Here is a 27,341-nt window from a genome sequence, read left to right as displayed (position 1 = left end):
GTGAAATGGAATTTCTATTTGTAATTTTTTTGATGAGTCTCCATATTGCTTTCCACAGTGGGTGTCCTAGTTTACATTCCAACCAACAATGTAGACTGGCCCCCCAATCTCACCAGCATTTGTTCATATTTGATTGCTTGATGATAGGCATTCTTTCTGGAGTAAGATGGAATCTCAGTGTTGTTTTAATTTGCATTTCTTTAATGTCCAGAGATGCTGAGCATTTTGTCATGTATTTATTGGCCATTTGTATTTCTTCTGAGAAGTGTCTATTCATTTCAGTTGTCCAGTTTTTGATTTGGGTTTTTATTTTGGGAGGAAGGTCTGGCATTTTTGTGTTCTTTATATATTCTAGGTGCACCTGGCAAATTTTTTTTCCCCATTTTGTAGGTTGTCTCTTCACTCTGTTGGTTATTTCCTTTCCTGTGCAGAAGGTTTTTAATTTGATATAATCCCATTTGTTTTTTCTTGATGTCATTTCTTGTGCAGTTGGGGTTCTATTCAGATAAAGGGAGGTTGAATTTGACCAGTGCAAGCTGTACACATGTGTAGAAACATTATACTGAACCTCATTAACAGATATAATTAATACCTAGTAATAAAAATAAAATAATATAATTATTGAAAAATTCACAAATAAACTTCAAATATACTTAATTACATTTGACATAGAGAAACTACAAAATATGCAGTACTCAAATAAAAATATGAGTTTAAAGATGAAAGTAATCACAACTTCTGAGTTATTTTAGATTATTAACCAAAGAAGTTATGTTAAAAGATTGCAAGGTAAGGGGCCAGGGATTTAGCTCAGTGGTTTCACTGCCTGCTGCGCAAGTGCAAGGACCGGAGTTTGATCCCCAGTACCTAAAAAAAAAAATGATTGCAAGGTAAGGCTGGAGATTTAGCTCAGTGGTTCAGCTGCCTGCCTCGCAAGCACAAGGTCCTGAGTTTGATATCAGGTACCTAAAAAATTAAAAAATAAAAAAACCCAAGATACACAAAGATTGCAAGGTAGAACTCTCACTTAGCATCAAGGAAAAAATTTGAGATCTTTATCACATGTACCAATTCTCTACAACTGCTATGAAGGAGTTAACATTTCAACAACTTCAGAGGATAAAGCATAAGAATGAAATTTGTGTAAGTCTCCATCACTATTTGCTTGGGGTTTTTTTGGGGGGGAAAAAACTTGTCCAACAGTCACTAGCTTTTTGTTATAGTTTAGATAGAAAATGTCCCCCAAAACCCTCTTGTGCTCATCAGCACTGCTTCTGGGGGTGATTGTAGCTGATTTGCTATTGGGAAGTGGGTCACTGAGAGAATGACCTGGATGGGAACATCTCCCTTCCGGACACCTCACTTCTCTCTGTGCTTCCTGGATGCCATGATGTGAGCAGCTTTTCCTCTGGTATGAACCTCTGCCATCCTGTTCCTGCCTTGGAGCTGGCTCACCATGGGGTATAACCATGAACCAAAATAAGCCTCTCCTGCTTTGTCAGTGTTGGGTATCTTGTCACAGCATTGAATGAAAGTGACTAAGACACTTATTGACTCCTCCTTACTGAAAACTAAGCAATCATATTTTTAGATAAATTGAATAATGCACATCAGAGTAAAATTGCTTCTTTTGGTTCAAGGGTGTGCCACAATTCTCTATTTCCTTCAGTTAACCTTTTTTTAACTTTTAAATTTTATTTTATTGGTACATTTTAGGTATACAATATAATGAAATTCATCATTGGAAATTTGCATCTTTAAATAATCTTTCTTGGTTCTTATTTTTCCCCCATCCCCTGCTCTCCCTTCAACCCCTCCATCCCTATTTGCAAAGACTTTCTTTCCATTTTTAAATTTTCTCATATTAATTCCATTCCCTTCTTTCCTTTCCCCTACCCCTCCAACTTCCCCTTCCTCTTTGACCCTTTTCTTCCTATTTCACATTATCTATTATAAGTTTTAGTCCTTGTTTATACTTTCAGTTTCTCACACTAGAGAAACTATTTGGTATTTACACATGTGTGTCCTATTTATTTCACTTAAGAGTATTGCCTCGGGCCAGGGATTAAGCTCAGTGGTTTCACCACCTGCTGCGCAAGTGCAAGGACCCTAGTTCGATCCCCAGTTCCAAAAAAAAAAAGAGTATTGCCTCAATGTGCATCCATTTAGCTATAAATATCTCTAACTTCTCACTTTTTATAGCTGAGTAGTACTCCATATTATAAAAAAACCACATTTTCTTTATCCAGTCTCCAGTTGATGGGCAATTGGGCTGCTTCCAAATTTTAGCTGATATGAACATGGGTGCACATATATCACTGTGGTATGATTCGTTTAATTCTTTGGGGAAGATACCCAGCAGGGGAATAGCTAGGTCAAATGGGACTTCCAGTCCTAGTTCTTTGAGGTATCTCCGTACTGATTTCCACAGTGGTTGCATCAGTCTACACTCCCACCAGCAGTGGAGCAGGGTTCCTCTTTCCCCACAGCCCCACTAGCATTTCTTATTGGTTGATTTCATGATAGCAGCCATTCTTTCTGGAGTGAGGTGGAATCTCAGCATTGTTTTCATTTGCATCTCTTGAATGACCAGTGATGTTGAACATTTTTTCATGCATTTATTTGCTATTTCTACTTCTTTGTCTGAAAAAGGTCTGTTCATTTCAGATGCTCATTTTTGGATTGGGTCTTTAAATTTGGGAGGTCTGATTTTTTAAAGTTCTTTATAGATTCCAGATAGTAGACCTTTGTCTGAGGAAGAGCAGGTGAAAATTTTTTCCCACATTGTGGGTTGTCTCTTTACATTGTTGGTCATTTCTCTTGCTGTGCAGAAGCTTTTTAATAAGAAGAGATCCCACTTGTTGATTGTTTGTGCTAGTTCATGGGCAACCGAGGTTTTGTTCATAAAGTATTTTCCTACACCAATGTCTTCAACAGTTCTACCTAACCTCTGTTCCAGGCGATTCAGCGTTTCTATTTTAATATTTAGATCTTTAATCCATTTCGATTTTAGTTGAGTGCATGGTAAGAGATACAGGTCTAGTTTTAATTTTTGACAAGTTGAAACCCAATTTTTCAACACCATTTATTAAAGAGGCTATCTTTCCTCCTGTGAGGGTGTTTGGCTCCTTTATCAAAGATGAGATGGCTGAGTATGTCTGGAGTTGTTTCTGAATCTTCGAATCAGTTCCACTGGTCCTCAGGTCTATTTCTTTGCCAGTACCATGCTGTTTTTATCACAGTAGCTTTGTGGTACAGTTTCCAGTTGGGGGTTGTGATGTCTCCTGCCATGTCTGTTACCTAAAGTTGCTTTTGCTATTCTGGGTCTCTTCCTGTTCCAAATGAATTTTTGGATTGTTTTCTCAAGGTCCGTGAAGTATGCTGCTGGGATTTCAAGTGGGATTGTATTGAATCTATATAGCAGTTTTGGAAGTATGGCCATTTTCACTATGTTGATCCTTCATACCCAGGAGCAGGGCATGTCTTTCCATTTTCTGATATCATCTTCAATCTCTCTTTTCAGAGTGCTATAGTTTTCAGAGGTCTTTGATTTCTTTTGTTAGGTTGATTACTAGGTATTTCAGTTTCTTGGATGCTATTGTGAAAGGAATTGTTTGCCCTATTTCTGTCTCAGTGAGTCTACTGTTCATGTAGAGGAAAGCTACTGATTTTTGTGTATTGACCTTGTATCCAGCTACTCTACTGAATTTGGTTATTAAGTCTAGAAGACTATTGGTGGTGTTCTTGGGTTTTCCTATATAGAATATCATGTCATCTGCAAATAATGACAATTTGACTTCTTCATTTACTACCTTTATTCCTTTTATTTCTTTCTTGTCTAATTACCATGGCTAATGTTTCCAAAACTATATTGAACAGGAGTGGTGATAATGGATATCCTTGTCTTGTTCCTGATTTTAGTGTGAAGGATTTCAGTTTTTGAACATTTAGTATGATACTGGCTGTTGGTTTTTCATAGGTAACTTTTATCAGATTGAGGTAGAGACTGTCTTTTCCAATTTTTTGTAGGGTTTTTATCATAAATGCGTGTTGCATTTTGTCAAATGTTTTTTCTGCATTTATTGAGATGATCACATGCATTTTGTCCTTGGCTCTATCGAAATAGTGTATTACACTGATTGATTTTCGTATGCTGAACCATCCCTGCATCCTGTTGATGAATCCCACTTAGTCAGGGTGTATGATCTTCTTGATCATCTTCTGCATTCTATTTGCCAGTATCTTATTAAGGATTTTTGAGTCTGTGTTCATTAGTGAGATTGCCCTATAGTTCTCGTTTTTGGTTGGGTCTTTCTCTGCTTTGGGATCAAGGGGATGCTTGCTTCCAGGAATGATTTCAGGAGTATTGTTTCCCTTTCAATTTCACTGAAGAGTTTAAAGAGTAGTGGCAGTAGTTCCTCTCTAAATGTCTTGTAGAATTCAGCAGTGAAGCCATCAGGACCCAGGTTTTTCTTGGTTGGTAAGTTTTTAAATTACATTTTCAATTTCATTCATTGATATTGGCTCATTTAGAATTTTTAGGTCTTCTTCATTCACCTTTGGTAATTCATATGTATCTAGGAATCTGTCCATTTCTTCTGTGTTGTCCATCTTATTGGGGTATAGATTCTTGAAGTAGGTACTGATGATCCTCTGGATTTCTGCTAGGTATGTTGTAATTTCACCCTTTTCATTCCTAATTGCATGGATTTGGGCCTTTTCTTTCCTTTTTCTGATAAGGTTGGCTAAGGGTTTGTCAATTTTCTTTATTCTTTTGAAGAACCAACTCCTGGCTTCATTGATTTTTTGTATCATTCTCTTAGTCTCCATTGCATTGATTTCTGCTCTGGTCTATATAATTTCCTCCCTTATATGAGCTTTGGGTTTGTCCTGCTCTTCTTTTTCTAGAAGCTCGAGGTTCAGCATCAGGTTGTTTAATTGGGCTCACTCTGTTTTCCTAATGTGTGTATTCACTGCTAGGAATTTCCCTCATAAGACTGCTTTCATTGTGTCCCATGGATTCTGATATGTTGTATTGTCATTATCATTTAATAGAAGGAACTGTCTGATTTCTTCTTTAATTTCCTCTGTGACCCATTGGTTATTCAGAAGTGTGTTGTTCAGTTTCCATGTGTTTATGTAATTCTTGCAGTTTCTTTTGCTATTGACCTCCAATTTCATCACAGTATGGTCTGATAATATACAAAGGATAACTTCAATTCCTTTGCACTTACTTAAACATGTTGTATTAGTCAGTATATGGTGTACTTTGGAGAATGACCGTCTGCAGCTGAAAAGAATGTGTATTCTGATTTTGTGGGGTGGAACACTCTGTGAACATCTGTTAAGTCTATTGTTCAAGAGTTTGATTGAGCTTTAGTATTTCATTCCTCATTTTTTGTCTAGTTGATCTATGTATCTGTGACAGTAGGGTATTGAGGACCCCCCACTACTATTGTATTAGTGCATATATGACTTTTCATGTCCATTAGTATTTCTTCTATATAGTTGGACACAGTAGCATTTGGTGCATATATATTTATGATTGTCATCTCTTCCTCTTGGATTCTTCCCTTTACAAGGATGTAGTGTCCTTCTTTGCCTTTTAATCAGTGTTGGTTTGAAATCCACTTGATCTGCTAAGAGGATAGCTACTCCTGCTTTTTTTCTGGTTCCCATCACATGGAGTATTGTTTTCCACCCTTTAACTTTCCAGTCTATGAGTTTCTTTTTGAATTAAGTGTGTTTCTTGTATGCAGCATATTGTTGGATTTTGCTTCTTGACCCATTCTGCCAGTCTATTTCTTTTGATTGGTGAATTGAGACCATTAACATTGATGGTTATAACTGATACATATTGACTTATCATTGTCATGACTTTTTCTTTTTGTTGGATTCTCCCCCTTTGCGTTTAATTTGTGACGCCCAATGGATTCATTCTGCTGTGTTTCCTGGGGTTGTGATCCTTATTGTCTTTTCCTAGATACTGTGTAAAATTTTTTGGAGCACTGGTTTGGTATTCATGAAGTTCCTAAGGTGCTCTTTGTCATGAAAGTATCTTATTTCTGCATCAATTTTGAAAGATAGTTTTGCAGGGTACATCAATCTTGGTTGGAGGGTGTTTTCCTTTAGGTCTTGGAATACATCACTCCCAACTCTTCTTGCCTTGAGGGTTTGCGTTGAGAAGTCTGCTGTGATTCTGATGGGCTTTCCTTTGTATGTGATTTATTTCTTTTCTCTAAATGTTTGTAGAGGTTTGTTTTTCTGTTGAGTTTCTAGAATCTTAGCAATTATATGCCTATGTGTAGATTTTTTTTGATCAGTGTTATTTGGAGTCCTTATCTGTATGTCAAGTTCTTTTCTGCCATCACTTCTGTGAACTTTTTTTAATATCATCTCTATTCTCTCCTATTTCTTCGTTGACTCCATTTAGTCCTACGTTATCCTTCTTTGCATCATCTAGCAGCTGCTGGACTGATTTTTTCTGGTCTCTTACAACTTTGAACCAGTTCTTCTTTTCTGGGTCACTAAGTGCAATGTTATCATCTATATCTGAAATTCTGTCCTCATATTGGCTCACTGTGCTATGTAGACTTTCAATGGAGTTTTTAATCTCCTGGAAATCTGTTTGTATGCGTTTTATGGATTCCATTTGTTTCTTATGTTGGGATTCCATCATGCTCCTGAGCTCCTCTCTAGATTTATTAATCATGTCTTGCACTATGAGCACAATCTTTGGTATTATCTGAGAAATTATTTCTGATTTCATTTTTTCCAGATCCCCTGTTGTTGCTAGTTCAGGGAGTCCAGGTGGTTGAGTATTAGAGTGTTTCATGTCATTTCCCTTTGGGGTTGCTGTAGGTGATCTGGAAGTCTGGTTTTGAGACTTGTTTATGTGTCTTCTCATTTTGCTGTGGGAGGGTGCCATTGAAACCCACATGGCTCACCTCCTCTAGGCTGGGAGAAGTGGAAGAGCAGCCTGGAGGCCCCTTTCTTTGTACTGGAAGCAGTGGAATGGCAGCCTGCAGTCCCTTTCCTCTGTGCTGGGAGAGGTGGAATGGCGCCTTGGTGGTCCATTAGTCTGCACTGGGAGTGGTGGAACTGTGGTCCAGAGGCCCCTTCATCTGTGTTGGGAGCAGTGGATTGGCGGCCTGGAGGCCCCTTCCTTTGTGCTGGGAGTGGTGGTATGTTGGCCTAGAGTCCCCTTCTTCTGTGTTGGGAGTGGTGGAACAGCAGCCTGGAGGCCCCTTCCTCTGTGGTGGGAGTGGTGGTACGGTGGCCTTGAGGCCCCTTCCTCTGCACTGGGAACAGTGGAATGGTGGCCCGGAGACCCCTTCCTCTGCACTGGGAGTGGTGGTATGGCAGTCCAGAAGATCCTACCTCTGCACTGGGAGTGGTGGAATGGTGCCCCAGCAGCCCCTTCCTCTGCACTGGGAGTGGTGGTACAGTGGCCTGGAGGCCCCTTCCTCTGCACTCTCAGTTTACCTTTTTATGGTTTCACATATTCACACACAACTTCAAACCAAATATATTACATGGAAAATTCCAGAAATAAGCAACTCACAAGATTTGAACTGAGCATCATTCGGAGTATTGTGATCAATTCTTGTGTCATGGTACTCCACCCTACACTAGATATGAATCATTCCTTTGGCAGTGTATCCATGTTGTATAAGCTATGCACTTATTAGTCACTTAGTAATCATCTTGGTAATGAGGTGGACTGTCACAGTATCAGTCGTTTTTAAAATTTACCCTCATTTTATTTAATAATGGCCTCAATGCACTTTCATCCAGTATATTGTTATAGTTGTCTTGTTTGTGTTTTTTGAGACAGGTCTCGCTATGTAGCTCAGGTTGGCCTCAAACTTGTGGCAATCCTATCTGTGCCTTCTGAGTGCTGGGATTACAGGTGTGCACCACCACACCCAACTCCTATTTTATGATTATTAGTTGTTCTTAATTGTGCCTAATTTATAAATTATGCTTTATTGTAAGTGTATATTAGAAGACAAAACATATCATAATATAGTAGGGTTGAGTGCATTCCCTGGGCATCTGGAATGTATCCTCCATGGATACAGAGGAACTACTACACTGTACTGTCATTAAATGTTTGTTAAATTTATTCATATATAATTAATGGATTAAAATAAATGATGATCATATATTTCAGTTCTAAATATTGAATTTAAGTAATCATTTTCAGTAGTTCTGCTTTCAATATATAAAGAACTAAAAGCTGAAATTAATCACTGGAAATTTTCATGTTTTCTATAGTTAGTATATGCTTATGGGTTACCACTTAGAGTTTAGCTGTAAATTAAATCTGATAGCAAAACATTTTCTTGTTCCACTTCTGAAAACCTGCCAAATATCTGATATTATAGCAGATAAACACAAATATGTAAACATTATTATTATGCTTACATCTTTGATGACAAAGACAATGACTTGCTAAATTCATTTAAATTAACACCCATCTCCTTACCACCAAGAAAAGCACACACAAAATCCCTGGTGCCTTTCCTTGATATTGTTTTAAAATATTAATATAATTTTTATATTTTCCTAAAAGAATATTTGCTTCAAAGGTCTTTTGAGTAATCCCAGGCTGTCTCAAAACAGAAAAAAAAGCTATAAGCAGAGTCACCACTAACAAGATTCCTGAGAATACACATATTACTGGGGAGCTGCTGGGAGCAATGCTACATAATTCTAGGGAAAAATCATTTGAGTAGGCCTAGTTCTCCTGCCTACAGCCCAGCTAGGACATTCCAGACATAATTGCATTTTAGCCTCTGGTCACAACTGAGACCTGAGTGATCCCCCCCCCCCCATGCTGCAATCTCTAGGACAAGACCACACCTGTGGGAGATGCCAGGGAGGAACCAAATCTTCATCTGCATAATTCCTCATTGTTCTTAGGTTTCCACTGCCCCCCGGGTTTTTGTTACACCTTGTTTATCCCAATGTGAAGTACTGAACTCTATATTTCACTTGTTACATCTGTTTCCCCATGTGCTGAATAAAAGGTGCTGCAAGCTAGGAGGCTTTTGTCTTTGTTGCCCAGAGCAGCACTGATCGGACCCAAAGCTCAGCTTCTTCTCAGTCTCATTTGTCTACCTTTTCTGTAATTCGCCATGTGCTGCCGTGGCTCACAGGAGACCAGGACTTACTGCAGAGGTTCTGGTAACATCCCCTTCCCCTGTTCCCTACTTTTGGGGCCCAATGTGGGGCACGTTTGGGGGGAAAGACGATCACCCCTTTGCCAAGCCTCACGGAGAATGGTACCTACACGTTCCCATGCTATTAAGTTAGTTGTCCCTTCCTGGGGAAAAGATGGGACATACATTTGTATGTCTTTTAACAAATCTATCACAGCACCCTTAGGTACTGGGTACATAGCTTGCTTTAACAGCGACTTAAGTAATTTGGCAAAGTTATGCTGTTCTGTTGACAGAGAGTGACCCATAGTTGTAACTCAGCAAAGATAGGAAATTACCCCCAGCTGGACACACTTACCACCAGTGTCCCTCGTCTGAGTCTGGAAATCATCCTGGGAGATCCGTGTGTTGTCTCTTTTACTCCGAGTTTGTCTCACAGGCAAGTTCACTTGTGGATCCGATTCACATCCATGTTGGGCACCAAACGTAGGGAACAGGGGAAGGGGATGTTACCAGAACCTCTGCAGTAAGTCCTAGTCTCCTGTGAGCCACGGCAGCACACAGCGAATTACAGGAAAGGTAGACAAATGAGACTGAGAAGAAGCTAAGCTTTGGGTCTGATCAGTGCTGCTCTTGGCAGCAAAGACAAAAGCCCCCTAGCTTGCAGCACCTTTTATTCAGTACATGGGGAAACAGATGTAACAAGTGAAATATAGAGTTCAGCACTTCACATTGGGATAAACAAGGTGTAACAGAAACCTGGGGGGCAGTGGAAATCTAAGAACAATGAGGAATTATGCAGATGAAGATTTGGTTCCTCCCTGGCATCTCCCACAGGTGTGGTCTTGTCCTGGAGATTGCAGCATGGCGGGGGGTGGGGGTGGGGTGGGGGGGGGTGGGGGGATCACTCAGGTCTCAGTTGTGACCAGAGGCCAAAATGCAATTATGTCTGGAATGTCCTAGCTGGGCTGTAGGCAGGAGAACTAGGCCTACTCAAATGATTTTTCCCTAGAATTATGTAGTGTTGCTCCCAACAGGGAGCAGAGCAGGGGTACATAAGTGGCTAATGTGTTAATTACCTCACTGAAAATGCAGAAATATTCAAGCACTAAAAGCTGACAAAGTGATGCACTCCATGCTGTCCCCCTTTCTTAATTGTCTTTCCAAAGGATCTCATCCTATCTGTAAGAATAGAAAATAAGAAATATATATACCTTTCTAAAATATTACCATCATTATTTTTACTTTTTAGTTTTACTGGAGTTAGAACCCAGGACCTTCAAACCAAGCTACATTCTCAGTTCCCTCTTTAAATTTTGAGGTAGAGTCTCACTAAGAGCTAATTGCCCAGGCTACATTTGAACTTGCAATCCTCTTGTCCCAATCTCCCAGGGTATAGGGATTACAGGCATGCACCACCATGCCAGGTTCATTATAATACAAACACATAAACAGGAATTATCTAAATGTTCAAATATGGATTAAGTGATGCTATGTCAGTGTAATTCATATAACGTTCAGACACTGAAACTATGACTAGCAGCTTAAAATATATTTTTATTTTTAAATAGTTGTATATATTTTGGGAGTACAACACATGTATACAGTGTGTAATGATATGATCAGGATAGCCGGCATATTTATCACTTCAGACACCTATCATTTCTTTTTGTTGAGAACTTTCAAAATCCTCTCTACTGGTTCTTTTGAAATAATCAGTTGTTGTCTACCCATAGTTGTCCTACTGTGCTACAGAAACTCAGAAGTTATATTCCTTCTACCAAACTACACTCTGTACCCGCTCTCCATCCCTCCCTTTTTTATGCCCTTCCCAGGCTCTGGTAAGCACTATTCTAACCTGTCGTTCTTTGAGAGTTTTTTCAATTCCACATATAAGTGAGAAGATGTGGTATCTGTCTTTCTGTGTCTATTTTTCTTGACATCATGTCCTTCAGCTCCAGCCATGCATGTTCCCATGAATGATAGAATTTATTTCATTACAGTGACTGAATAATATTCCACTGTGCCTATGTACTACATTACCTTTATCCATTCATCCACTGATGAACACTTAGGTTGATTTCACGTCTCTTAAAAAACTTTTTATGTTTGCAGTACAGAATAGTGATGTTTGTTTTGGCAAATTGGTACATGAATATAACATACCTTGATTGTTTTCAATCACTTTTGTCCCTCTCCCCTATCTTTCCCCTTCCCTCCTCCCTTCCTAACCTCTAAGACCATGTCTTGAATACTTGAAAAATGTTGCAATAAACATGTGAGTTAAGATGTTTCTTTTGCAAACTGATTTCAAGATCTTGGGATACACACCCAGTAATGGAATTGCTGGATTAGATAGTAGTCCTACTTCTAGGTTTTTGAGGCACCTCTGTATTGTTTTCCATAATGGGTATATTAACAGACATTCTCACCCAGAAATACATGAGAGTTCCCCTTTCCCCTTGTCCTTGCCAGCACTTGCTATTTCTGTCTTTTTGCCTACAGCTATTAAAACGGGTGAAATGACATATCATCCTTGTTTTGATTTGCATTTCTATGATGATTACCGAGGTCCTCACCTTTCTTGGGCTGGTCGCTGGGGGCAGGGCGCGGGGACAGAGTGGGGACTCCACCACACGGCTGAGGTCCTCACATTACACCGGCTGGTCGCTGGAGGCGAGGCAAGGGGTCGGAGCCAGGGCTCCAAGCTGCAGATACGGGCTGGTCTCAGGACTCAGGGAATGTGGGCTCTACCCGGCAGGCCGAGGTCCTCATCTTCCTGCCAGTTGGTCGCTGGGAGGGGGGCGCGGGAAGGGAGCGGGGCCTCCACGCTGCCGAGTTCCTCACCGGCCGCTGGCTGGTTGCTCCAGCTGCTCTTCACGACCTGCCTGTTCCCTCTTTTTATTGTTTCTTTGCTGTACAGAAGCTTTTTAGTTGATGTTCCTGATAGGTCTCGCACTACCTCAGCAACTATTATGTATAGTAGCTGCCCTCTTCCTATTGTGCCTTGCCCCCGCCCCTGTGTGACGTCATGCCAAAATGGTTGCTCCCACCAAAGAACAAACCCTTCTTCCCAGCATGCCCCTGTTCCCGCCTAGAGAGTAACCTAATACTCGCTCACCTCCTACCACCCAGTGACGTCACCGGCTCCTCCATTGCCTAATCAGTACCTCACTCAACCCCGCCTCAGCTCCTACAAACCCAACCCTAGTCCCTAGAAAAGACTCTCCCTGCCCCGGCCATGTTGCTTTTGTCTCTCCTTTGTTCAGAGGCAGCCCGGCAGATCTGTTCCCCTAATAAAGGCTTATTGTGGCCTGGTCTGGTCTTGGTCTTCGGCCTTTGGCCTTTCACCTGACAGTTCCTATTTGTCTATTTTTGCTTTTGTTACCTGTGCTATTGGGGTCATATTCAGAACATTTTTGCCCAGCCCAATGTCCTAAAAGACTCTGCCATATTTTGTCCTGGTACTTTCACAGTTTGAAGATTTACATTGAAGTCTTTGATTTTTGGCAGGTGTGGAGACACACACCTGTAATCCCAATGCCCAGGGGTTTGAGGCAGGAGCATTTCTGTGAGTTTGAGGCCAGCCTAAACTACATAGCAAGACCTTGTCTCAAAAAACCAAAAAAATGAAAAATAGAAATCCTGGGCAGGGGCATGCCTGTTTGTAATCCCAGCACTCAGGAAGCTGAGGTAGGAGGATTGCTATGGGTTTGAGGCCTGGGTTACATAGCGAGTTCAAGGCCAGCCTGAACTACATAAGAAGACTTTGTCTCAAAAGACCAAAAAAATAAAAAATGAAAATAAAAAATGCTGGGTGTGATGGTGCATGCCTGTAATCCTAGCACTCAGGAGGCTGAGGCAGGAGGATTGCCATGGGTTTGAGGCCAGCCTGGGTTACGTAGTGAGTTCAAGGCCAGCCTGAACTATATAGTGAGACCCAAACAAACAAAAGTCTATATGACATTTTAACACTATCAATTCTTCCAATCCCCAACATGTGGTGTGTTTTCATTTTTTTGTTGCCTCTTCAGTTTTTTTCATCAGTGCTTTGTAATTTTTTAGAGATCATTCAATTTCTTGGTTAAATTTATTCTTATGTATTTTATTTTTGTAGCTATTGTAAACAGGGCTGCTTTTTTTTTTTTTTTTAAATTTTGTTTCCCTGGAAGTTTGTAATTGGAATATTAAAATCTTGATTTTTTTTCATGTTGACTTGGAGTTTTGTCACTACTAAATTCATCCATTATTTCTAACAGTTTTGGAGACTTTAGATTTTTTAAAATATAAAATCATGACATAGGGGGAAGAGATGTAACTCCCAAACCTACTAGATATCTGAAACATGAGTTTGTGTTTTCTAAAATTGAGGAATGAATTCTAGGAACAATGGAGATTAAGAGTAGGAAAACTTTATCGAGAGAAAGAAATCTTCTAAGAGAGACAGAAAGGGGACCCAACCCCACTCACCCCACTTTTCAAAGATGTTTTATACAGCAAACCCATGTGGTAAGGCAAGTACAAAGTGGGACAAAACCGTAAGACTGAATGGAAATTTACAAGGTGAGCATGAGGTGGGACAAAACCATGACCAACCAATAAGATTACAAGTACAGTCACCCAGGTAATATTGATTAAATAGGGATCCAAAGGGGAAACAAGTCACATATAAAGAATTTCCCATTTAGAATATCAATCACTGCTATCTATCTGTAGGGGAAGTAGTGGCTCTTCTTTTTATAATGCTAATCAGTGAATATATCTCAATTGTTTTCCATGTTGTTTCCTTGCTGTGTTGGCTCCTGGAGAACTGGTGCCTTAGGGAGGCCCTGTCTAACTGCCTACAAGATATCTAATTCACTTACCTATCCGCAATAATGTCAACTGCCAACAAAGATAATTTCCTTCCTCTTTTACTATTTGGATGTCATTTAATATTTCATTTTCCTTACTGTTCTTTTTGTGAGACTTTTAATACTACATTGAAAAACAATTTGAAAATGGATATCCTGTCTTGTTCCTGATCCTAAAGAAAACATTTTATTTTTGCTCCACTAATTTTGTAGCTCAACAGACCAACTTATACATATCCAAGTAATCTCATAATTATTTTGCTATTGATTCATCTCAGATTCTACTCAACAAGCAAAATTTTTTTTTTTTTTTTTGGTACCGGGGATTGAACTCGGGTCCTTGTGCTTGCAAGGCTGGCAGCGGAACCACTGAGCTAAATCCCCAGCCCCTTCAACAAGCAAAATTAAAGGCTGGCAAGTCTTAGCCTGCTTGTGGATATGTTTATAGAACTCAGAACACTTGGGTATGTGACTGCATTAAAAAATATTAATGAAAAAATTTGAAAATAATACTGACAATATTTAATTGATCATGCCACTCTTTCCATTCTGATAAAAGACTTCAACTTTTGGAAATTAAAAAAAGATTGGGCTGGGAATTTAGCTCAGTAACACTGAGCATTTCTTCCAAGTGCAAGGTCCTGAGTTCAATCTCCAATACCAAAAAAAAAAAAAAAGAGAGAGAACAAGTTCTGGTTCCGCTTGCATGATGATGGTTAAATTAATTAATTGGATTGGGATCACCATTGCACTATATATATCTTTGAAATTATCACATTGTATGCTTTGAATATATACAACCTTTGTCAATTAAATATCTTAAAATTTGAAAAATACACTAAACAGGAATACACAGACTGCTTTGGATCACCTGAAAACAGCCTCTCTGCCACATCCGTGTAGTGTCAGTGGAGCAGGGGATCAGTCTCACATATCACCTTTGACAACAAGAAGAGCCCTGTGCTAAGCAAACATCGAGTTTTGGTGGCAAGAGCATTTGAGATATCCCCAAGCATCCTGGAGCAGACTGTAGGCCCTGTTTCAGCTAACTCTGCCCAATCCCTTCTGTTTCTGATAGAGACAGATTCTTGTAGCTTGTCCAGGACTCCCAGGTGGCCTGGCTGCTAGCACTGTGGATGAAGTCTCCTTTGGCTGTCCATTGCTGCTGAAAGTGTTGTCAATCAGTTGAGGGTTCTTTTTTGCTCAATTCAGATGGAAATCATGAATCAGCAAAGTGCAGCTCTGCTAGCACTCCTGATGTCATTGGATGGCAACAGTTGACACAGCCAGCTGTTGGTCTCTGTAGTTGCTAGCTGTTACCATCTGATACCACCTTGTGCTGGACACCATGGGTTGATGCTGCCAGGTGTGAGGTCATTGCTGTTGTTGCTTGTCACCATCCAATGCCAGCTTGTGCTGGGCACTATGGTTTTTGTTAGCTGCTATTCTTGATTGTGTGCTGGTCTCTGGAGCTCTTCAGTGTTAACAGTTCTTTTTATTTACTTTGTTCCCACTACTACTGAGTAGCTTTACGGGACTTTTGGTGCCCACATTTCTTCAAAAATAAATCATCTTCAGGTTTACAGAAACATCAAAGCAAGTCTTATTTTAACAGGGCCTGTGCTGCAGCATGAGGGGTGCTAGTATACAGGAGGGAGCCCTCCTTGACTAAAACCCAAGGAGTACCTGGAAAGTGCTACTTACATGGCAACTCACAAACCTATTTCGGTGAAATCAGGGAATCTTTTGGAAGGCTTGCTGTGAATGCTGACTATGCAAATAAGGGGCCAGATCCCCTCATTCTTAATCTTAGCAACTCCCAGGTGCATCTTTTGTTTTTAAAATGCAGCAGTATCAACCCAAGTGGCTGGAATGGGACAGACACAGCCTGTCTGCACTCATGTTGGAGTGTAGAATGGGGGTTTGATAGCAAGGGAATACACCCAAATACACTGCCCTGGTCCATAGTCCATTGGTGTTCAAGAGCAAAGGAGAGCAAGGGGGAGAGGTAGACAGCCACTGGCTAAACCACATGCCTCTCCAACTGGCAGGGGAAAATGAGAGCATCAGGCACTTCTCATGTCTCAAAAGGTTTCCTCCCTCTCTCCTTCCCTGCCTTGCTTCTGCACTCTGGTTTTGTTGATTGATGGGAGCAAGGCTGAACATCTCTCTAACATTTGTTTATATCTCATGAATGTGCCCCTAAACAGATGGGCAGGAAAAGCATCACCCTCAACCCAAGCTGTTAAGGACCTGTATCTCCCACACCAGGACTGTCTCTGGCTTTATCAGGGCTGGTGGGATCCTTGAGCTGACATCTGGTCAGCAGGAGGTGATGGGAGAGTCCTCTGTGTTTTGCATCCTTCTTCTTCTTCCCAAGAAGGGACAGTACTATGGACTGGGGACAGTCAACAGAAGAGAGAAACTTGTCGGGAATGGTTAGAGATGAAAAGAAGGGAAGTTAGAGACCTTCTTAGAGACAAAGAGGGGAGAATGTGGCCTTTACATTTGAGATGGACAGGGGAGGGAGACAAGGATGAAGGCAAGCTGCTTATTTGAGGGAGAATATGAAAAGGGGAAAAATCAATAAAAGGCCTTATCAGGCAGGTGACACTGGGGGCAAATGGCACTCAATTCCAGTGCAGAATTTGAGAGATGAAATGTGCCTAAGAGGCACCCCACCTGGAGGGGGAAGCTAATGGGGAGATTGCTTTTTCATTATTCACCTGTCAACTGTGGAAATATCAACTTCCTGGCTTTTTTGCCTTATTACAATGAGTAGATGGATATAAAATCATATTATATGCATGGACAAGTATGCCAAATGAGACTCATGATACTATACAACTCATGTGTAGTAATAAAATCTTTTTTGAAAAGGAAAGAGAAAGAGTGAGCGATGATAGAGGTAAAAGAGAGACGATGACTACAGAGGGCCAAGGGAGGAGGGGAAAGAGGTGGGAATGTACCAGTGAAGAAGGGTAAAGAGTAAAAGAAGGGAGAGGGGAGAGAGGAAGAGATAACTGTCTACTGAGTCCATGCCCCTAACCATCCCTCACCTTTGATATTTTTGCCACTGTTTTTATTTGTATGTTTGGAGTACATGGTGTTTGCATTCATCTCAGGGAGTGAGGACATGTACTCAATATATCTTGATTCATTTTACTTCCCTTTCCCTTCCTACTGACATCTCTCCCTCTGTCTCTAGATCCTCTTTCCTTATTATTATTATTATTGTTGTTGTTGTTGTTGTTACTTCAAGATTGTGACATATAAGATTACATTCATTGAGGGTACTTGGTACATGTAGCACAGTGCATCTTAAATCTTTTTAGATCTCCTTCCACTCCCCCACCCCATCTCCACCTTGAGTCTCTTGGTTCCCTACCCATTTGAAAAGATCAACCTCCCTGTTTCCTTTTATCAATCTTTTATATTGCTCTATATTTGTACTTTGTATTACTCAAAGAAAAAGAGAGAAAGCAGGAATAGGTATCCTAATTTCTGACAAAGTGGATTTCAAGCCAAAACTGATTGGAAGAGATAAAAAAGGTTACTACATATTGGAAGATACCTACAAGGGGAGTAGCTGGGTCAAATGGAATTTCTATTTTTAGTTTTCTGAAGTATCTCTATATTGATTACTTTAATGGTTGTACTAGTCTACATTCCTACAATGTAGAAGGGTTCCTTTTACTCCTCAGCCTTGCCAGCATTTGTAATTATTGTTTTTTTAATGATAGCCATTCTTTTTGGGGTAAGATGGAATCTTAGTGTTTCAATTTGCATTTTTCTAATGGCCAAAAATGTGAATATTATTTGTGTATTTATTGGCCTTTTGATTGGCCATTTGTATGTCTTCTTCTGAGTAGTGTCTATGTATTTCAGTGATCCATTTTATTAATGGGATCTTTGAATTCAGGAGAGGGCTAACTCTTAAATTTCTGTATAGATTCTAGATATCAGTCCTTTGTTTTCAGAATAGCTGGCAAAAACAAATTTCCCATTCCATAGGTTGTCTCTTCATTCTCTTTGTTGTTTCCTTTGTTGTGCAGAAGCCTTTTAATGCAATACCATTTGTTGATTCTTGATATTATTTCTTGTTCAACTGGAGCTCTGTTCAGAAAGTCCTTACCTGGGTCTATGTCTACCTATTCTATCTTCCAGCAAATCAAGTGTTTCTGTTTTAACATTTAGATCTTTGGTCCATTTTCATTTTATTTTGATACATGAGGAGATATATGAATCTAGATTCAGTCTTCTTTTTAAAAAAATTTTATTCATTAAGTCTATTGGTACATTTTAGGTATAAAATATGATATTTGTCATTGGAGACTTGTACCTTTACATGGTATATCTTGGTTCTTATTATTATTCCCCATTCCCCTTAGCCTCCCTTCAATCCCTCCACCCCAAGTGGGAGGGGTAGGTGAAAGGAAAGAAGGGAAAAGAATAAATATGAGAAGAGGAAAAAACAGAAACAAAGACTAGGTTCAATCTTCTGCATGTGCACAGCCAGTTTTAATAGCATCATTAATTTGTATAGAAGGTTTTAAATTTAATGTAGCCATTTACTGATTCTTGGTATTATTATTATTTTATTTGGAGTTTTCCATTTTTTTTGTATTAAATTCTTCTATTGGTACATTGTAGGTATACAACACAATTACATTTCTCATTGGGAATTGTGCCTTTACCTAATGCATTTTGGTTCTTATTTTTTCCCCATTCCTAGCCCTCCCTTCACGCCCTCCACCCTTCCCTATTTACAAAGACTTTATTTCCATTTTTTCCAGTTCTCATCATTTTTCCTTTCCCTTCTTTCCTTTCCCCAGCCCCTCCCACTACCCCTACCCCTTTGGACCTTTTCTTCCTATTTTACATTATCGATTATTCATTCTAATCATTGGTACATTTTAGGTATACAGCATACTGACATTCATCATTGGAAATTTGCACCTTTACATAGTCTCTCTTGGTTATTGTTTTTCAGCCTTGCCCAGCCCTCCCTTCAACCCCTCCAGTCCTCCCTATTTACAAAGATTTTGTTCCTATTTTTCCATTTTTTCATATTAATCCCATTCCCTTCTATCCTTTCCCCTAGCCCTCCCACTTCCTTCCCCTTTGCCCCTTTTCTTCCTATTACACATCACCTATTATACATTTAGTCCTTATTTACACTTTCAGTTTCTCACACCAGAGAAACTATTTGGTATTTATTCATGTGTGTCCTATTTATTTCACTTAAGAGTATTGCCTCAATGTGCATCCACTTAGCTATAAATGTCTCTAATTTCTCATTTTTTATGGCTGAGTAGTACTCCATTTTATAAAACAACCACATTATCTTTATCCAGTCTCCAGTTGATGGGCATTTGGGCTGTTTCCAAGTTTTAGTTATTACAAACTGTGCTGCTATGAACATGGGTGTACATATATCACTGTGGTATGATTCTTTGAATTCTTTGGGGAAGATCCCCAGCAGTGGAATAGCAGGGTCAAATGGGACTTCCAGTCCTAGTCCTTTGAGGTATCTCCATAGTGATTTCCACAGTGCTTGCACCAGTCTACATTCCCACCAGCAGTGGAGCAGGATTCCTCTTTCTCCACAGCCCTGCCAGCATTTGTTATTGGTTGATTTCATGATAACAGCCATTCTTTCTGGAGTGAAGTGGAATCTCAGCATTGTTTTCATTTGCATCTCTCGAATGACCAGTGATGTTGAACATTTTTTCATGTATTTATTTGCTATTTCTACTCCTTTGTCTGAGAAATGTCTGTTCATTTCAGATGCCCATTTTTGGATTGGGTCTTTAAATTTGGGAGGTCTGATCTTTTTAAGTTCTTTATAGATTCAAGATAGTAGACCTTTGTCTGAGGAAGAGCAGGTGAAGACTTTTTCCCACATTGTGGGTTGTCTCTTCACACTGCTGGTGGTTTCTCTTGCTGTGCAGAAGCCTTTTAATAAGAAGAGATCCCACTTGTTGATTGTTTGTGCTAGTTCACGGGCAACTGAGGTTTTGTTCATAAAATCTTTTCCTACACCGATGTCTTCAACGGTTCTACCTAACCTCTGTTCCAAGTGGTTCAGAGTTTCTATTTTAATATTTAGATCTTTAATCTGTTTTGATTTTAGTTTAGTTCATGGTGATATAGGTCTAGTTTTAATCTTTGGCAAGTTGAAGCCCAATTTTTCCAGCACCATTTATTAAAGAGGTTATCTTTCCTCCAGTGAGAGTGTTTGGCTCCTTTATCAAAGATGAGATGGCTGAGTGTGTCTGGCATTGTTTCTGCATCTTCTAATCTGTTCCATTGGTCCTCAGGTCTGTTTCTTTGCCAGTCCCATGCTGTTTTTATCACAGTAGCTTTGTAGCAGAGTTGCAGGTTGGGGATTGTGATGCCCCTTGCCATGTCTCTGTTACCTAGAATTGCTTTTGCTATTCTGGGTCACTACTTGTTCCAAATGAATTTTTGGATTGTTTTCTGGAGGTCTATGAAGTATGCTGCTGGGATCTCAATTGGAATTGCATTAAATCTTTATAGGAGTTTTGGAAGTATGGCCATTTTCACTATATTAATCCTTCCTACCCAGGAGCAGGGGATGTCTGTCCATTTTCTGATATCATCTTCAATCTCTTTTTTCACAGTGCCATAGTTTTCAGAGAAGAGGTCTTTGATTTCTTTCATTAGGTTGATTCCTAGGTATTTCAGTTTTTTTGGATGCTATTGTGAAAGGAGTTATTTGCCCTATTTCTCTCTCAGTGAGTCTGTCATTGGTGTAGAGGAAAGCTATTGATTTTTGTGTGTTGATCTTGTAACCAGCTACTTGACTGAATTTGGTTATTAAGTCTAGAAGACTTTTGGTGGTGTTCTTGGGGTCTTCTATATAGAGTATCATGTCATCTGCAAATAATGACAATTTGACTTCTTCATTTCCTATCTTTATTTCTTTTATTTCTTTCTCTTGTCTAATTGCCATGGCTAATGTTTCCAGAACTATATTGAACAAGAGTGGTGATAGTGGACATCCTTGTCGTGTTCCTGATTTGAGTGTGAAGGATTTCAGTTTTTGGCCATTTAGTATGATATTGGCTGTTGGTTTTTCATAGATGGCTTCTATCAGTTTGAGGTAGAGACCATCTCTTCCAATTTTTTGTAGGGTTTTTATCATAAATGCATGTTGGATTTTGTCAAATGCTTTTTCTGCATCTATGGAGATAATCATATGGTTTTTGTCCTTGGCTCTATTGATATAGTGTATTACATTAATTGATTTTCGTATATTGAACCATCCCTGCATCCCTGGGATGAATCCCACTTGATCAGGGTCTACGATCTTCTTGATGATCTTCTGCATTCTGTTTGCCATTATCTTATTAAGGATTTTTGCATCTATGTTCATTAGTGAGGTTGGCCTATAGTTCTCTTTTTCAGTTGGGTCTTTCTCTGCTTTGGGGATCAAAGTGATGCTTGTTTCCAGGAATGAATTTGGGAGTATTGCTTCCCTTTCAATTTCATTGAAGAGTTTAAACAGTAGCAGCAGCAGTTCCTCTCTAAATGTCTTGTAGAATTCAGCAGTGAAGCCATCAGGGCCTGGGCTTTTCTTAGTTGATAAGTTTTTAATTACATTTTCAATTTCATTGGTTGATATTGGGTTGTTCAGAATTTTTAGGTCTTCTTCGTTCACCTTTGGTAATTCATATGTATCTAGGAATCTGTCCATTTCTTCTGTGTTGTCCATCTTATTGGCGTATAGGTTCTGGAAGTAGGTATTGATGATCCTCTGGATTTCTGCTGGGTCTGTTGTCATTTCACCCTTTTCATTCCTAATTGCATGGATTTGGGCCTTTTCTTTCCTTTTTCTGACAAGGTTGGCTAAAGGTTTGTCAATTTTGTTGATTCTTTCAAAGAACCAACTCTTGGCTTCATTGATTTTTTGTATTGTTCTCTTAATCTCCATTGCATTGATTTCTCCTCTGATCTGTGTTATTTCCTCCCTTGTATGAGCTTTGGGGTTGTCCTGCTCTTTTTCTAGAAGCTTGAGGTTCAGCATCAGGTTGTTTAATTGGGCTCGTTCTGTTTTCCTAATATGTGTATTCACTGCTATGAATTTCCCTCGTAAGACTGCTGTCATTGTGTCCCATAGATTCTGATATGTTGTAATGTCATTGTCATTTAATTGAAGGAACTGTCTGATTTCTTCTTTAATTTCCTCTGTGACCCATTGGTTATTCAGAAGTGTGTTGTTCAATTTCCACATGCTTATGAAATTTTTTGAGTTTCTTTTGCTATGGATCTCCAATTTCATTGCACTATGGGCTGATAATATACAGGGGATAACTTCAATTCCTTTGCACTTACTTAAACATGTTCTATGTGTGAGTATGTGGTCTATTTTGGAGAATGACCCATGTGCAGCTGAGAAGAATGTGTATTCTGATTTTGTGGGGTGGAAGACTCTGTAAACATGTGTTAAGTTCATTTGTTCAAGAGTTCGATTGAGTTCTAGTATTTCATTACTTATTTTTAGTCTAGTTGATCTATCTATTTGTGACAGTGGGGTGTTGAGGTCCCCCACTACAGTTGTATTAGTGCATATATGACTTTTCATGTCTGTTAGTATTTGTTTTATATAGTTGGGTGCACTAGTGTTTGGTGCATAGATATTTATGATTGTCATCTCTTCCTCTTGGATTCTTCCCTTTACAAGGATGTAGTGTCCTTCTTTGTCTCTCTTAATCAGTATTGGTTTGAAATCTACTTGATCTGCCAAGAGGATAGCTACTCCTGCTTTTTTTCAGGTTCCCCTCACATGGAGTATTGTTTTCCACCCTTTGACTTTCAGTCTATGAGTTTCCTTTTGAATTAAGTGTGTTTCTTGTATGCAGCATATTGTTGGATTTTGCTTCTTGACCCATTCTGCCAGTCTATTTCTTTTGATTGGTGAATTGAGACCATTAACATTGATGGTTATAACTGAAACATATTGACTTGTCATTGCCATGACTTTTTCTTTTTGTTGGGTTCTCCCCCTTTACATTTAATTTCTTGTCATGCCACATGGGTTCATTCTGCTTTGCTTCCTGGGGTTGTGATCCTCAATGTCTGTTCCTAGGCTATTGTGTAAAATTCTTTGGAGTGCTGATTTGGTATTCACGAAGTTCCTAAGGTGCTCTTTGTCATGAAAGTGTCTTATTTCTCCATCTCTTTTGAAAGATAGTTTTGCAGGGTACATCAATCTGGGTTGGAGGCTGTTTTCTTTTAGGGCTTGGAATATGTCACTCCAAGCTCTTCTTGCCTTGATGGTTTGTGTTGGGAAGTCTGCTGTGATTCTGATGGGCTTTCCTTTGTATGTGATTTGTTTCTTTTCTCTGACTGCTTGGAGAACTTTGTTCTTCTGTTGTGTTTCTGGAATCTTAACAATTATATGCCTATGTGTAGATTTTTTTTGATCAAGGCTATTTGGAGTCCTATATGCCTCACTTATCTGTATGTCAAGCTCTTTTCTTCTGCTTGGGAAGTTTCCTGCCATTATCTCTGTGAAGAGATTTTTTTATGTCATCTCCACTCTCTCCTGTTTCTTCATTGAGCCCAATCAGTCTTATGTTATTCTTTTTTGCATCATCTAGCAGCTGCTGGATTGATTTCTCATGTTCCCTTATAATTTTGAAACAATTTTTCTTTTCCTGGTCACTAATTGCAATCTTATCTTCTATATCTGAAATTCTGTCTTCCCATTGGCTCATTCTGCTGTGTAGACTTTCAGTGGAGTTTTTCATGTCCTGGAAATCTATTTGCATCTATTTTATGGATTCCATTTGTTTCTTATGTTGGGATTCCATCATGTTCCTCAGCTCCTCTCTAGATTTATTAATCATGTCTTGCACTAAGGGCACAATTTCTCCTGTTATCTGAGAAATTATTTCTGATTTCATGTTTTCCAGATCCCCTTTTGTTGCCAGTTCAGTGGTTCCAGGTGGTTGAGTATCAGAGGGTTCCATCTCATTTCCCTTTGGGGTTGCTGTAGGTGATCTGGAAGTCTCGTTTTGAGACTTATTTATGTGTTTTCTCATTTCGACTGGGGCGGTGGGTTGTTAGCGCCTGCACAGATTACCTCTTCTGAGCTGGGTGAGCTGGGACACAGGCCGGGAACAGCGGTAGGGATGGTAACCCAAAAGCCCTTTCCTGTGGGCTGGGAGCAGCCGGAGGGATGGTGGCTGGGAAACCCCTTCCTCTGGACCAGGAGCAGTGGGATGGTGGCTCAGAAGGCCCTCCCTCTGGGCCGGGAGCGGTGGGAGGGCTGGTGGCCCGGAAGCCCCTTCCTCTGGGCCAGGAGCAGTGGGACAGAAGGTGGCCCAAAAGCCCTTTCCTCTGGGCTGCGAGCAGCGGGAGGGATGGTGACCGGGAAGCCCCTTCCTCTGGACCAGGAGCAGTGGGATGATGGCTCAGAAACCCCTACCTCTGGGCCGGGAACAGTGGGACTCAGTACCTTGGTGTATTTGTCTGATGTCCTCTGCACCTTGGTAATGTGGAATCAGTTGGCTGCCTGTCTGCAGTGGGGTGATTCGGTGTCTTCCACGTGACTCAGGACCTCGGTAGAGTGTGCACAGACCTGCCTGTCTGCAGCGGGCTGATTCGGCATGTTCCGTGTGACTGGGGACCTCGGCAGGGTGTGGGCAGAGCTGCCTGTCTGCAGTGGGGTGATTCGGTGTCTTCCACATGACTCAGGACCTCAGTAGGGCGTGCACAGACCTGCCTGTCTGCAGCCGGCTCTTTATATTTAACTTCTTGTCATGCCAGATGGGTTCATTCTGCTTTGCTTCCTGGGGTTGTGATCCTCAATGTCTGTTCCTAGAATATTGTGTAAAATTCTTTGGAGTGCTGGTTCCATGAGACTCAGGTCCTCCTTGGTATTATTTCTTATGCTATTGGAATTCCACTTAGGAAATCGTTATTTTTGTCCAGGGACAAATCAGGATTGATTTGTCTATTCTGGGTGTTTTCTGATTGCATGTATATTTTAGGACCACTTTTTATTGTTCTGTGGAGAATGTTGTTGGTATTTTAATAGGAATTGCATGATCTCTATACATCATTTTTGGTATTATGGTCATTTTAACAATATTAATTCTGCCTACCCAGGAACAGGGGATGTTGTTCCACTTTCTAGAATCCCCTTCAATCTCTTTCTTCAGAGGAATATAGTTTGAATTATAGGGTTCTTTCACCTCCTTATTTTGGTTGATTCTTAGGTATTTAATTTTTTAAAGCTGTTATGAATGGAACTATTTTCCCAAATTCTTTCTCAGTATATTTTATTATTTGTATTCATGAACACTATTGATTTTTGCTTGTTGATTTTTGTATCCTGCCACCTTACTGAATTTGTTTATTAGCTCTAATGGTCTTCTGGTGGAGTTTTTTTGTGGGGGAGCGGTCTTCTATATAAAGGATTTTATCATGTACAAAAGAAAGTAGTTTCACTTCTTCCTCTCCTATTCATTTCCCTTTCATTTCTTTCTTTTGCATGATTACTCTGGTTAACATTTTGAGTATTGAAGAGGAGTGGTGAGAGTAGATACTCTTGTTTCATTACTAGCTTTACTGAGAAAGCTTTTGATGTTTCTTCATTTTGGATGATATTGCCTGTGAGTTTGTTACATATGTCTGTTGTCAGTTTTAGATAAGGTCCTTCTAAACCTTTTTTAAAATCAGGTTTAAAAAAAATCATCGACAGATGTTGGATTTTGTAAGGCTCTTTTTGATCTGTTGAGATGGGCATGTGCTTTTTGTCCTTGAGTCTGTTTAGATGGTGCATTACATTTATTGATTTATGTATGTTGAACCATTCTTCCATTGTTGGGATGAAGCCAATTTGGTCATGATGTATGATCTTTTTAATGATGTTTTGAATTCTGTTTGTAAGTATTTTATTGAGGATTTTTGTATCTGTGTTATCAATGACATTGACTTACATATACATATCTCACCTAAATTATTTTAATTTCCCTTTCCCTTCTCATCCTTGTATCTCCTCCATACCAAATCTCTGTCCCATCTTCATAGTTTATACTTTCTTATTTTTCACCATCTTTATCTTACTTTGCTCTTAAAATTATATTTTGGATTTCTCATGTAAAAGAAACCATAAGATACTTAGCCTTCTGTGTCTGGTTTATTTCACTTCTATTATGGTGTTAACATCCACCCATTTTCCTACAAATAAATCAAATTTATCTTTCTTTATGGCTAAGTATTCCATTGTGTATAAAGGCTACACTTGAAAAGATTCATTTATCTGTTGATGGACATGTAGGCCACTTCCAAGATTTAGTTATTATGAATTGTGCTGCTATAAACATGGGTAGACATGTATCACATTTACTTGATGTCTTTGACTATTTTGGGAAGATACCCAGAAAAGAAATACCTAGGTCAAATGGAATTTCTAGCTTTAGCCTTTTGAAGGATTGTCATACTAACTTCCACAGTGGCTGTAGTAGTTCACATTAATACCAGCAATGTAGAAGGGTTTCTTTTCCCCTGCAGCCTTGCCAGCATTTGCTATTTTTTGAATTTTGATGGTAGTTATTCTTTCTGGAGTAAGATACAATGTCAGTATTGTTTTGATTTGCATGTCTCTAATGGCCAAAATGCTGAACATTTTTTCACATACTTATTGACCATTTGTACTTCTGAGTGTGCAGATGGAATCCAAAAACAAGCAAGATTAACTGTGCTCATATCTGACAAAGCAGATTTCAAGACAAAATTACTCAGAAGAGACAAAGAAGGCCACTGCACATCGGTAAAGGGAAAAATACACCAGGAAAATGTAAAAACTGTAAATATGTGCACTGAACATGAGTGCACCCAAGTTCATAAAACAAATACCATGTGATATAAACACAGATAGATCACATTACAATAATAGTGGGTTACTTAAATACTCCACTTATACTAATAAATGCGTTATCCAGACCAAAAAATATAAACAATGGAACACCAGAGTTAAAGTGTATTATAGTTCAAATGGACTTAATGGACATTTACAAAACATTCCATCCAACAGCTAGAGAATATATATTTTTATTAGTACATGTTTGCAGGACATAATGAGTACATTTATTGTGGGGAATTTGGTACATGTACACAATACACCTTAATTTTTCTTTTTCTCATTTCCTACCTCCTCATCCTTCTTACTTCCTCCAACTCTTGGCCCCCTTCCCATTTGCAAAAACTCTATTTTCATCATTATTTTTCCCATCAATTATTTTTTCTATTCCCTTTTCCTCCCCTTTTATGCTCCCTCCCTGTC

General features: G+C 39.5%; 1 protein-coding gene across 1 annotated transcript in view; it reads left to right on the top strand.

The window, feature by feature from the left end:
• The window catches only part of LOC147827313 (cytochrome P450 4B1-like), a 100,439-nt gene that overhangs the window by 26,515 nt on the left and 46,583 nt on the right, over positions 1-27,341 (top strand). The gene's annotated exons all lie outside the window — the stretch shown is intronic.

Source organism: Heterocephalus glaber, unplaced genomic scaffold, assembly GCF_053883595.1.
Source record: "Heterocephalus glaber isolate CG9 unplaced genomic scaffold, H.glaber_assembly_v1.0 deba00001451, whole genome shotgun sequence".
Classification (NCBI taxonomy): domain Eukaryota; kingdom Metazoa; phylum Chordata; class Mammalia; order Rodentia; family Bathyergidae; genus Heterocephalus; species Heterocephalus glaber.
The sequence above is the reverse complement of the archived record's forward strand: the minus strand, read 5'-3'. Positions and strand labels throughout refer to the sequence as shown.